At 36.1% G+C, this 12,123-nt stretch overlaps 1 pseudogene; it reads right to left on the bottom strand.

Moving 5' to 3' along the window:
* Nucleotides 1-1,100: 1,100 nt before the first annotated feature.
* LOC140855729 (uncharacterized) lies at nt 1,101-11,583 on the bottom strand (annotated as a pseudogene).
* Between the last annotated feature and the right edge of the window lie 540 nt (nt 11,584-12,123).

Below are 12,123 nucleotides of genomic sequence, written 5' to 3'. Positions count from 1 at the left end.
CCCATCTACGCACATGGAGAGGAGAAGAAAGAGGAAAGAAGGAAAGATGAAGAAAAAGAAAAGGTGAAAGAAAGAAGAAAAAAAGAAAAAAGAAAAGAAGGGAGAAGAAAAAGAAAAAAAAGAAAGGAAAAAAAAGGTAGAAGAAAAGAAAGAAAGAAAAAAAAAAAAAGAAAGAAAAAAAGAGAGACAGAAGATATATTGTGATGCATGACCAAGACTGCAGCTAAGACAGGATAGGACAGCGAAGCGCCCCATTCCATGAAGAAACCATGACATCTTTCATCCCGCAAAATTTAAAACCTTGCTCAGAACATGTCCATTGAACAGTAAAAATTGTAAGAATTATCAATTAGGCTGTCTCCCTAATTTCTACATGCCAACTAATCCAAAGAGAACTTCATGCATGTGCATGTGCACACGCATGCGCATTCACACAAATACACAAATAGATGGGATGGGTACACTCTTCTCCAGAGGAGAGCCATCCATTCCCAAGTCCAAAATCAACAACCCGGCACCGAAATCGAAAGATCTACAGCATTAATCATGATCTATAACACTAAACATACCTAGAACCAAAAATCACATGTATTGATGGTTTCTAACTTATGCATCAACTCGACACAAAAACAGATGGTGTCCATTGTGCTAGTGCGCCAAAATACATGATAAAATGTGTAAAATCCACCTTATTGACCATTATCTACATATGTTAAAAATGCAAGGATGGAAAATCAATATATTTTAATGCTTAGATCATAGCAGTTTTATATGATTTTAACTGTACATTTCTCTATCACTTGATACATAGATTAAAGACATTAGAAACATGTGATTTTTGGTCTCTCGGCATTCTCATATATGTATGTATAGATGCACACATGCATGTAGCCATAACAAGATCAACATTAAGAGATACTTGGATCATGGTTTGCTATACAACCTTGTACCGCCTGATATGGGACATACTTACCATACTAGTACCATACTGGTACGATGTCTCATATTACCAACACTCAGTATGCTATCTCGTACTATATTGAACCACGTATCAACACTGTAAGAATGTACCAATATAGAATCCGCTACCAAGACGACAAACCTTACTTTGGATTCTACCCTCCTATATCTACATATTGGCAAAGTTTATAGATCAGAGGCATACCAGTAGCTTTCTCCTTCTTATCTGATTTAAGAGTTGATTTTTTCCTAGCTGCATCAACATTTCTCTTTTTCCTGGAAAAAACCTTTGCACCTACATCCTTATCGTTTTCTGCCTTGGGACGTTCCAAGCACGTTTGGAAGACGATACTTTAGTAGGGCTCTTGTGGTTGTGGAAAGAGGATTTTCTAGAGCTCTTCTCCACCTTTGACTTTTCTTTACCAACAGAACCTCGTTGTTTTGAAGATCTCTTCTTATCCTCTTTGCTTTTTCCTGAGTCTTCATTATCATCTTCATCTTCATCAGCAGCTTCTTCAGATTCACTTTCTTTCACCTCAAATTCAGACTGTTTGAGTGCTTCATCCTCATCAGAAATACCATTCTCATTCTCCTTTTCAACTTCTTCTTCATTTTCTTGTACAATCTTCCCTTTGCTATTTGGCTATCTTCTCTTTTGGTCTGTTTCTGCAAACAAACATCAGCATTCAGGACTATCCTGACAAGGATAACTCTTAATGTAATTGAACAATGCAAATGCCCATAGCACAGATAGTGGGAAATGACTAAAACAAATAAGACAAAAGATGTGGCTTTGCTGCAAATAAAGTTAAAATAATATAAATCAAGTATGATCCAAGAACAGAATATCATTCAGAAATAGTAACATAAGTCACTTCTATGTGTGTTGTTCTACAACAAACCTTCCTAGACTGCTTAGGGTGCTTCTGCCACACCTTTAGAAGCACTTCCTTTAGTCACCCTCTTACGCTTTCGAGATTTCATAGATGCTGAAAAAGGGAACAAAGAAACAGTTAAATTCAACCCATAAAATACCTATTGTAAATGAAAAACTTACCACAGTTAAAGATTCAATTATCTAAAATTGCTATGTCCCATCTAAATGAACATCTAATACCGTACCAAGCACCACAAAAGAAGAACATAGCACGTTTTAGCAGCAAAGGAAACCTGCTGTCACAAGTATCACATCAGTAGTAGCATGAGGTGCAACCATAAAATCCATAACTTGCTACAAGGTCTTCCTGTAGGAACATTGAAAGTATGAATGTGAATCAGTCTGATCAGCAATAAGTACCACAAGCAAAACTCAGCTTTTACTTGAATAATCATACATGAGACCTTGGAAAAACAGACCACCAACCTTTCTCATGGTTGTCTTGAAACAGTATATCAAATAAATCACATAGATCCAATAATGTATCCTTTACATATTTGTCAATTTCTCCTTCATTTTAGCTCTCTGTTTTTCCTGTAAGAAAGGTTATTCAAGAAGGAAATCAAAATTTTAGAACAATATCTTAAAGGTTTAGAAAACAAGTAAATATTATACAGGAATCAAAAAGAGTACATCTCAAATATGAAATGACTGCTTACATCGCTCTCGTGCCAGACAAATCCAGAAAATTGGAGAATATGATTCTAAATTTACAGCCTGCAATCAGAAATGCAACCATAATCCTTCACGAAAGAGAAGGCAGAAAAGAACAAATAATTATTAAAACCAAAGAAGATCAGATAAAACTTCTGCCTTAATAATAATTATTTAGATAGTAACCTCATCAATTGGAGTATTTACAGTATGTGCATAGTGATGAGACCCTGACCTTACTATTTTCTAGGGAAAACAAGTTTAAGTAATAAGGAAACAAAAAAAAAGAGGAAAATATGAGGGAAAGAACAAAGAGCAAAAACTAAGTGGAATTTCTCTTTAAAGAAAAATAACTTGATTTCATTATCAACTGAAATAACACAAATTCATCTCAGCACAAAAATTAGGATGCATCTTAACAGCGCAATGATCCATCAGCCAAAGAGGCTGCTGTCACGATAACGAAGGCAAATATCATTTGGCAGCTCAGCTCAACTCAACTAAGCCTTGATCCCAAACAAGTATAATGTTCCGAAAACCTAGCTAGGGCATATACTAACCTTAAAACTTTCATGCTCATATGGTCAAATTAGTTCATAGAGCTTATCTCAACCCTTGAGTTGAGATAGTTCAAATGCATCAATCAATTTGAGATTGTTCATCTCACAACATTCAGTCTTAGTAATGATTTGGCACTTCAATGTTCATCTCCTCGAGTTAATAAGTCAAATCTTTCCACTTGCAAGAATATTTCACCTGAAGGTTGTAAATCTTCAACATCAAGAGTCTAACCTTCCCTTACCAAACTAATACAAATAAACAGGTATAAAAAGTGACCCTCATTATGAATCTAGCCTTCCGCTCTAACATTCATATTTTTGCTCATGCAGGAAAGATAGGGACATCACTATGATGATGAAGAATGTAATGGGGAAACACACATGAAAATGTTGTTGAAACCATCACAAATGCATGAAATGATCATCTATCTTCTCTTATAATATACTATCCTTCACACCAAAAGATGAAGCATATGAGAAATGGCTGTAAGAAACCAATTGCATATCTCTAGAGTTGTCACCCTCTATAAAGTGTCAAGACACTAATAAGATGCTGAACCTAAGCAAAAGTTCTATTACATAAGAAAGATAAAGCAAATGAATCTTTCTATCAGACTGTAAATAGCAAATGACAATGAATACATTATCCATAAATGTATAGAAACAAATGGGTTTAGGAGAAAGAAAAGTTACATTAATAGCTAATTTGAGCGCATTGCAATCCCATGAGAGATTGGATTCTGGTACTAGAATGAGAATAAACAAGTGGAGCTCACAAAAGGATTTAGTTGAATTAACCAAGAAGAACTTGTACAGAAATTTAATAATTTTACAAAATGTAGAAATGTAGCTATTCGGTTAAACCTTCAGTGGAAAATTTGATTCAGAGTAATGGATAGTAACGCAAAGGAGATTAGTTCTAAACGGTGGTGGCAATGGAAGCTGCTGATGAAGCAGCTGTGAGAACAAGAACGAGATTTCAATAGATAGGCCTGAATTGACTGAGACATGTTGGTTAAGGCCAAGCCAAACTCACAATCAAATTCCAACATGCTAGGCTAAGCATAAAACAGTGGACCTCAGAACTAATTCCACATCCTGGCCTAATCACCCATCCCATCCCATCAATTTCCTAGGTGGGTCAATTCCCATTCCACCAAAAGGAGGATAGGGCCAGGGATTGATGGTGTGAGGATGTTGAAAACACTGATATGAGGAGGGCAGGGACAAATGGAAATCCTGGTGGCAAGGGTGACAAATAACATGTAGGAGACCAAGACACAGAGGCTGGCAACAAAAGGAGAGTGCAAGTGTGCGTGTGTGTTGAATTAACTTCATTAGGATCCAGTAAATTCAAAACAGACAGTCTCTTCCAAAACAAAAGAAAAGGTGCCGTTTTCTGTAAATTTGATAATCTAACAGATTTCTCTGCAAATACCCTATATTATTACATGTGCACCCTTTACTTAATTATAAACAATATCTGCTTTAGTTTACTATCAAGGAAATGTAAGCTAATATTATACATCAACTGAAACAAATGGCTAACCATCTGAGAATGGGACGTAATGGTCCAAGACATGGAGTGTTTATGCGGGAAAAAAACATGACCTTTCTCTAAATATGGAAACATTGTGTCCTTATTCTGCAAATCCCCTAAATATATAATATAGCATATATTTCAGGTCCAGCTTGGATGCCTTAAGTAAGCTGAGGCCCAGCCTAGCTCAGTAGGCTGCAAATGTATGTCCAGGCACCAATCGACCAAGCTAGATCCAGCAAACCACGTGAGTTGGGCAGCCCATTGCCCAAGTGTACAAGGAGTCAATATCTAAGATAAAATATTTCAGCCAAGATTTTAAATTCCATGGGACAAAGATGTCCCGGTTTGTCCATGGCACATGGTGCCCCGCTGTCCCATTCCATCCCATCCCGACAGAAGTCCCAATTATGCATCTTGATAGACATCCTCTGTCTCTCCCCATTTCTTCTTCCCTTTTTTTGCCCTTTTTCCTTTCTTTCCTTCTTTTTTCTTTATTTTTCTTCTACCTTCCTTTCTTTTTCTTTATTTTTCTTCTCCCTCCCTTTCTTTTTCTTGGTTTTCTTTTTCTTTCTTTTCACTTTTCCTCTTCTTCATCTTTCTTCCTTTCCTTATTTCCTCTTTCTTCATCTCTCCATGTGTGTGGATGGGTTTCGAAGTCCCAAACCCATCCAGTCCCGTTTTTTCATAAGAATGGAATGGGATGGCTAAGATGTCCCCCATCCCACTGGGACATAAATCTTGATTCCAACTATTTAGGATTACCATGAATATTTAGACGAATGTAAGATTAGGGGAAAACTATATTACAAAGATGTGGAATGTGTCACCAAAAAAGAGAATCTTGATTTTCACCTGCAATATAATTTGCACAGCCCACAATGGACCATTTTTCAAGGCATCAAAATAAACCTAAAACAATCACTCAATACAATGTGTGTTTTCCTAAATGTAACTTAACCCCCTGAAAAAAACAGAATAATCACTCATAGAATCTGATCACATAAGCAAATGAAGAAATGGATATAATACACATGGGGCAAAAAGTAAGGCTTTGCACCAACCGCCAAATTCAAAATCAATGGTCAAAAAATGGAAATGTGAGCCATCAATATGATTTAGAAGGCCTAAAAATCCATATACAAAAAACAATATGAAATGGAGACCTTGAGTCTATAAGTCAAGTCACCCAAAATATATAATTGTAATGGAATGTTATAGTGCACTGATTGCAGGGTGACTTGACGCACAATCTAGGAGTCTAGAAAACAGAGAATGTTTGGTATATAAATATTTTAGGCCACCGAGATCACATTCCATGGCTCACTGTATCTTTTGACCACCAACATTGAACTTGGTAGTGGGTGTAAAATTCTTTCATTTAAAAACATCTGCACTTAAAAATATAACCTCGGACTTCTAACTGGAAAATAAATTGCAGTTGATCAGTTATTTTCTAGCATTTACACTAAAGAAAAAAAAAAAAAAGGAAACAGAACGTATATAGATGATATTCTAACCAACAAGAAACCTTTTCTAGTTGTATGAAACTATTGGTCCTACAACACATACAATGTGATCAACTTTGAAGAAGTACATGAAAGAAATTAAAAGATAGTAATAGACATCAATTTAAACACCAATGTCAAAAAACCAAGGTAGCATCTGAAGACAAATTACTTCAGATAGATAGTAGATTCTTCACCTCAATGTCAAGATTACATGAATGCACACTTAATCAGCTTAAGCAACTGTCAGCTCCAGAGCAACTACAAAAACACCAATACATATGCATGCCAGCAGCAGCAGCAGAAAACAATAAAAGCAAATGTATAATAACCAACAAGGATCTTAAAAACCCATATGTAACATTAAAGAAGCAATCAAATGTAATATCTTTGACTACCTTTCCTTTCCTTCCAAAAAGAGTCTGATGAAGCATTTAAGATCTGCAGGCTTCTTTCTTGCCAATTTGTGAGCCACTGAGAACAAGAGTTAGGACATAAGTCATAAAAGAATTTTTTACCAATACAGACTTAAAGATACAAGATACAAGATTAACTAATAAAAACAGGAAGTATGAAAAGCACATCAAAAATTAGTAAACTGCCACAAATCAAGAAGGCATACTAATATTAGAAATCCACATAGTAGATCTCACTTTGCATTAACAGTCAGCATTCAATGCATAAAGAGAAGATTACTCCTTTATGATTCTAAAAGGTATTTTGGACAGCACGCAGAGTTCAGATAAGGGCTTTCATCTTGTAAGTATCGATATCAGTTATTTATTATCCTACAGCGAAGGTTCAAAATACCAAGGATTGATACCATATCAACAGAGGGTGGATAAGGCACGCACCATATCAGAGATCGTGCCAACAAATTATACTTATTGGTATGCATGAATACACCGGAAATACCCTTTGTACAGCCTTTCTTGGCTGCAAATTTTGGTAATAGAATTATTTTTCAGTCATGTTTTCTTATCTAAAAGCTCAATATTTTCAAGAAATAAGATAGGACCATCAGTCAAATTTCCTCGTCAAGGTTTTCTGTGTGCTAAGTCATAAACATGCATAAATACTTCATAGTATCACATAATTTGAATTATAAAATACATTTAAAGATATATATTATATATGCAATCAAAATGCAAGTAAAAAAAGAAATAATAAATTTATAATATCATTTAACAATAATAGCTCATGCAACCCAAGATCATCCAAATAATCATTACTATGTCAATGATCACATACTAGACACTGGTTTACTTATCCATATATTCTTATCAATTATTTAATTTTTCAAATCTTTTATAGCATGACCATACCGAACAGTAACGTACCAATAATATGCCCACACCTAGATTGCAGACCTTGATCTGAAATAAATCTTGGCGCAACAACTTGAGATCTGGCCTTCCATAAACACACACATGCCTAAAAGCCATGCATCAACATATACAACATCTATTTCCTCCATAGAAACAGAAGCATGCTTTCATTTATGTATCCAATTATTCGCATGACTTAATAAAATGTGCAGCAATGCACTAAAGTGGTGATTGGTTGCAAAATAAGTGGGTGAAAGAATATCCTTGCACTACTAAAAGAATAGGCCTATTCCATGGAATAGGTATGTTTCATTATTTGGCCAAGGAATACGTGCAAGGAGTAGGTGGCTTGGAATAAGCTACATTTTACGCACATTGAACTTCTTAACTTTTTGGATTTTATAGCAAAACCCAAATTTCCTTAACTTTTTTGGGTGTTTTCAAAGTGAATAAGCGCAAAATAGTAATTCAAGGGACTAGGGACAAGCCTATTCCACGGTATATGTCTATTCAGCATTTTGTTGGAATAGACTCATACCATGTCCAAGGTATAAGCCCCGATGTTGTGGTGTTTGGCAAGAATATGATAGCATATTCCCCCACCTAAGGGTATATCCCTCAACTTATTTTACAACCAACACCCAAATAAACAATTATGGCAAACATGTGTCATGCATAACAGAATACCAATTATGCATTCCTAGACGATATCTCCCCACTTATGTTGCAACCAAACAACACATAAATAAACATCTATGACTAGCATACATGATGCATAAAGGAATTCCAACTATGCATTCCACCAAAGAAACATAAAAGCATACATATAATCAAGGTTCGCCATCTCAGTACCGGACCCCATACCGGTACCATCCCATAACAGTGTCAATACGTGGTTCGATATGGTATACCATACTGGTAAGGGGCAGTATGCCAAACCTTGCATATAATTCATTTTACCAATATATAGAGCCAAAAATCCATACATGTACATGTATACATATATATACACATAATACCCTCTCAAACTCCATTCTTTAATTTGCAAAAAATAACTTATGAACTAATCTAGTTAGTAGCAATTCATGAACATCAAAAATGGTCTCTGATTCAAAATAATAATAATAATAATAATAACAAATATCACCTTGAGAACAAAAAAGATAGGCATGATCTAATTTTGTTAACAAACATGCCAAATACTAGCCCTAGAATATAATCACGCGCTCCATAATAAATTATGGTTACTATGATCCAAATCAAGCACATCATTGTAAACAAGGATAGATGTGAAAAGAAGATAATGACCGATATGCTTTAATTGTACCCACCATAATATTACCATAAATATAAAGGATTCTATTACTTGTGCAAGCATGGGAACACCAAACAGCTTTATACCAAAAATAGGTCATTTAAATGTCTATGGGCTTGCTTTGTCTCACTTTAACCCCATCACAAACCAGCACATTTTTGGAGAAGGCAAAAACTTAAAGCAGAGATGACCTTGGCATAACCAAAGTTGAGTAAAGATGTCCAAGCATATACAAAAGGCATCACAATTTGCAAGAAAGTAGGGACTAGAACTGAATGACCAACTTAAGTGTCAAAAGGGTAAAGAACTATGATACTACAAGTACTTATGGAGCCCTGCTGATCCATAGGGAACAGGATGCATGTTAGTGTTACAATGTGACAAGGATGAGAATACATAATATAAACTTGAAGCAAGTTACTAAAACCATATTTGAAATACATCAGTTTGAAAGAGAAGGTAGACCCCAATAGGAATAAATGATAAATAAAGATTCATGAGGCAACTCCCAATTAGTTTGTACAAAGACTGGTTAGCAACAATTCAACAACTATTCTAAATAAGGGTTCATCAACTCATCCTCATTTAATTTGTATGAGGCATGATGGCTATGACTAAACAAATCAAAACTAACAAAAGAAGTATCATATTGTGATTGGATGGACTTAAAACCAAACCACAATCTCAAAACATAAGAAAGTAAAATCAATCAAGAAAAAGGACAGCATGAGTAACTCCACGAACTTGGATAATTAGCACGAAAATTACATAGAGAGGAAAACAAGAAGCGCTACTGGATAAGAGATTTATGTCCATAGCTTGGAATTCACGAAGAGGAATTTCCAAACAAGACAGCATAATTCATGGTAATGCATCATAAAGTGCACGTAGTAAGCCATCATCAATATTTGCAACAGTTCAAAACCTTACCATTTGGTATATCTTTTAGTGGAGTGCCACGACCCTACAAAAGAAATATTGAACAGAAAAGTGATTATTTCACTAACAACAATAAAGACGATGGAACCCACTAAAAAATATGAGGAAAAATTGAGCATGAAAGTCTGAACCTTTTCAACTAGGAATTCCTTATTTGGCTCTTTCTCAATAACTTCAACTAGCCTTTCCACAGTTTTTCTCTCACGCACAGGGCGATCAATAGAAGATGGTGTAGGAGTCCTAGACAATTCCTTTAACTTTGTACCTCTTTCTTTCTTCTCCTTCGCTTCCCTTTTAGTGCTGATCTTCTGAATGCTTTCCCTTTTACTCTTTAAACCTTCCACCTTATTGTAATCAACCTTCTTCTCCATATTCTCATTATCTTCTTTCACATCATCTGCTTCCTTCACCTTTAAATCCGCTCCTCCCTCTTCTTCTCCAACTTCTTTCACCCCGTCTACCCCGTCTCTTGCATCCTCCACATTCACCATTTTCACATCCTCGGTTTCTACTGTTTTCCGATCCTCAGCATCTACCATTTTCACATCTTCAGCTTCTCCCGTATTCACATCCTCAGTTTTCTTTTCGTCTTTTCCTTCTTCTTCATCTTCTACTTTTTTCATGCCATTTTCTTCGCTTTCCTTCTTTCCTTCCAAATCTTTCCTAGCCTCACCATCCTTATTCTGGTCTCCATCCTTGTTTTCATCTCCATTATTCTTTTCCTCACTGTTCTTTTCAGCAACAGCCTGCATACCCATATCCTCAGGCAGGGGGCCAGAACCATTGGCCATCTTAGCTGCTTCCACTTCAGATGCTGGCTCTGGTCCAGACATCCTGATTGCTGCCAAAGTTATAACGTCAACAGAGTAATTATCAGATCGGAGCTTCTAACTTATCAAGATTCTGATAACATAATGACTGAAATCATGCACAAGAGAAACTCATTAATGAACATAAACTGGAAAAAAAAAAAAAATCCACAATAACAACGAATATACCTTTTATAACACAAAATATGGGATCATCGATTGCAGAAGTTCATTAGCTATCAAACTGAAGCAAAGTCCGAATAGAAAAATAACTATTAAAATATATGGGACATCGTATTGGAGAAAGAAGGTATGTACAAGCAAATTGAATAACAAATCAACATGTTCAGGGAATGACAAATAGAATCACAAAGACCAAGGATGCGAAAAGGTAGGCTAACAAACCCTTATCAAAAAAAATTTGCATATTTTTTCAAGAAAGCAACTTTTATTAATCTAAAGACCAGGGAAACAGCATAGAAACCTTAAAACATGAAACAACGATAAAAGACATGTCCAAGGTTAGTGCAGGAACAAACGCACGGTTGAGTAAAGAGCATAAAGTTTAGCCCTTGAGACCGGAAAAACGGAGGAGGAAAGCTGCTGGACCGCCGGCAATCTGGGCCCCAGCACAAATGTTAAGAAATGCTTCAGATTAGAAAACCTACCCTAATCTTATAGAATCAGCGAAAAACTTTTAAAAGAATCCCTTAAAACATCAAATAACGTGATAAAAGCAGGAAAGCATCACCTTCGTGCCGAATTTTCGAAACCCTAGCTCGATAGAATGAGCTTTTCCCATGCAATCACCTCAAAAAACCAGAAAATTCTAAGAAATGCTCTATATCTCATTACAACGGAGTGAGTAGACACTTACAGAAGATTTCAGAGCAGTCGAATAGAAGATAATTGGCAGTAGATCTTCTCACCCCTCTCGCTCAAGAGAGCGAGAAAGCGAACGAAAGAGAACTTAATTTTTCCCTCCTCAAAGCACCCTCACACTTCTTCTCCGCCTTATTTATAATCCGGATTCCAAGCGGAAATCCATTAGGGTTTTATTGACGTGTCCGGTCTAAGTTTCACCGTCAAGCTGAGAGACGCACCACGTCCGATGCCTCGATTCAAAATCTGAGCGAGTTTATGTAGGGTTCATTTTGGGTGTCTTTGGTCATGCATTTTTTCTTTTCTTTTCTGATAAAAGAACTGCTTCCCGACCATACGGTTGGGATCTGCTGGTTGCTGATTGCTAAAAGTTTGTTGGTTCCTTGTGGTCACGCCACGTGCAATACTTTTAGGATGGCCACGAGGCGGTTCGGACAGTCTTGCCCACTTGCAACCGTTTGATTCTAACATCGTTGTGGTGGGGCAAGCTGTTGCCAAGTCATATGCATTTTTTTTTCCTCTTTCACCAAAGTTACAAGCATTTTTAATTTACCCAAAAATAGGTCAATGCACGTGCACGGTGAAAGATGATAGACATTTTTTTGAATACATAGGTACGTAAACATTGGTTCACGATCACAAATAAAATTGGCATGTTTGACTAAAAAAAAGAAAAGACAAAAAATTTATT

This window comes from Elaeis guineensis, chromosome 2 (genome assembly GCF_000442705.2).
Source record: "Elaeis guineensis isolate ETL-2024a chromosome 2, EG11, whole genome shotgun sequence".
Taxonomy (NCBI): Eukaryota; Viridiplantae; Streptophyta; class Magnoliopsida; order Arecales; family Arecaceae; genus Elaeis; species Elaeis guineensis.
Note: the sequence above shows the minus strand (reverse complement) of the source record. Positions and strands in the feature narration are given on the sequence as shown.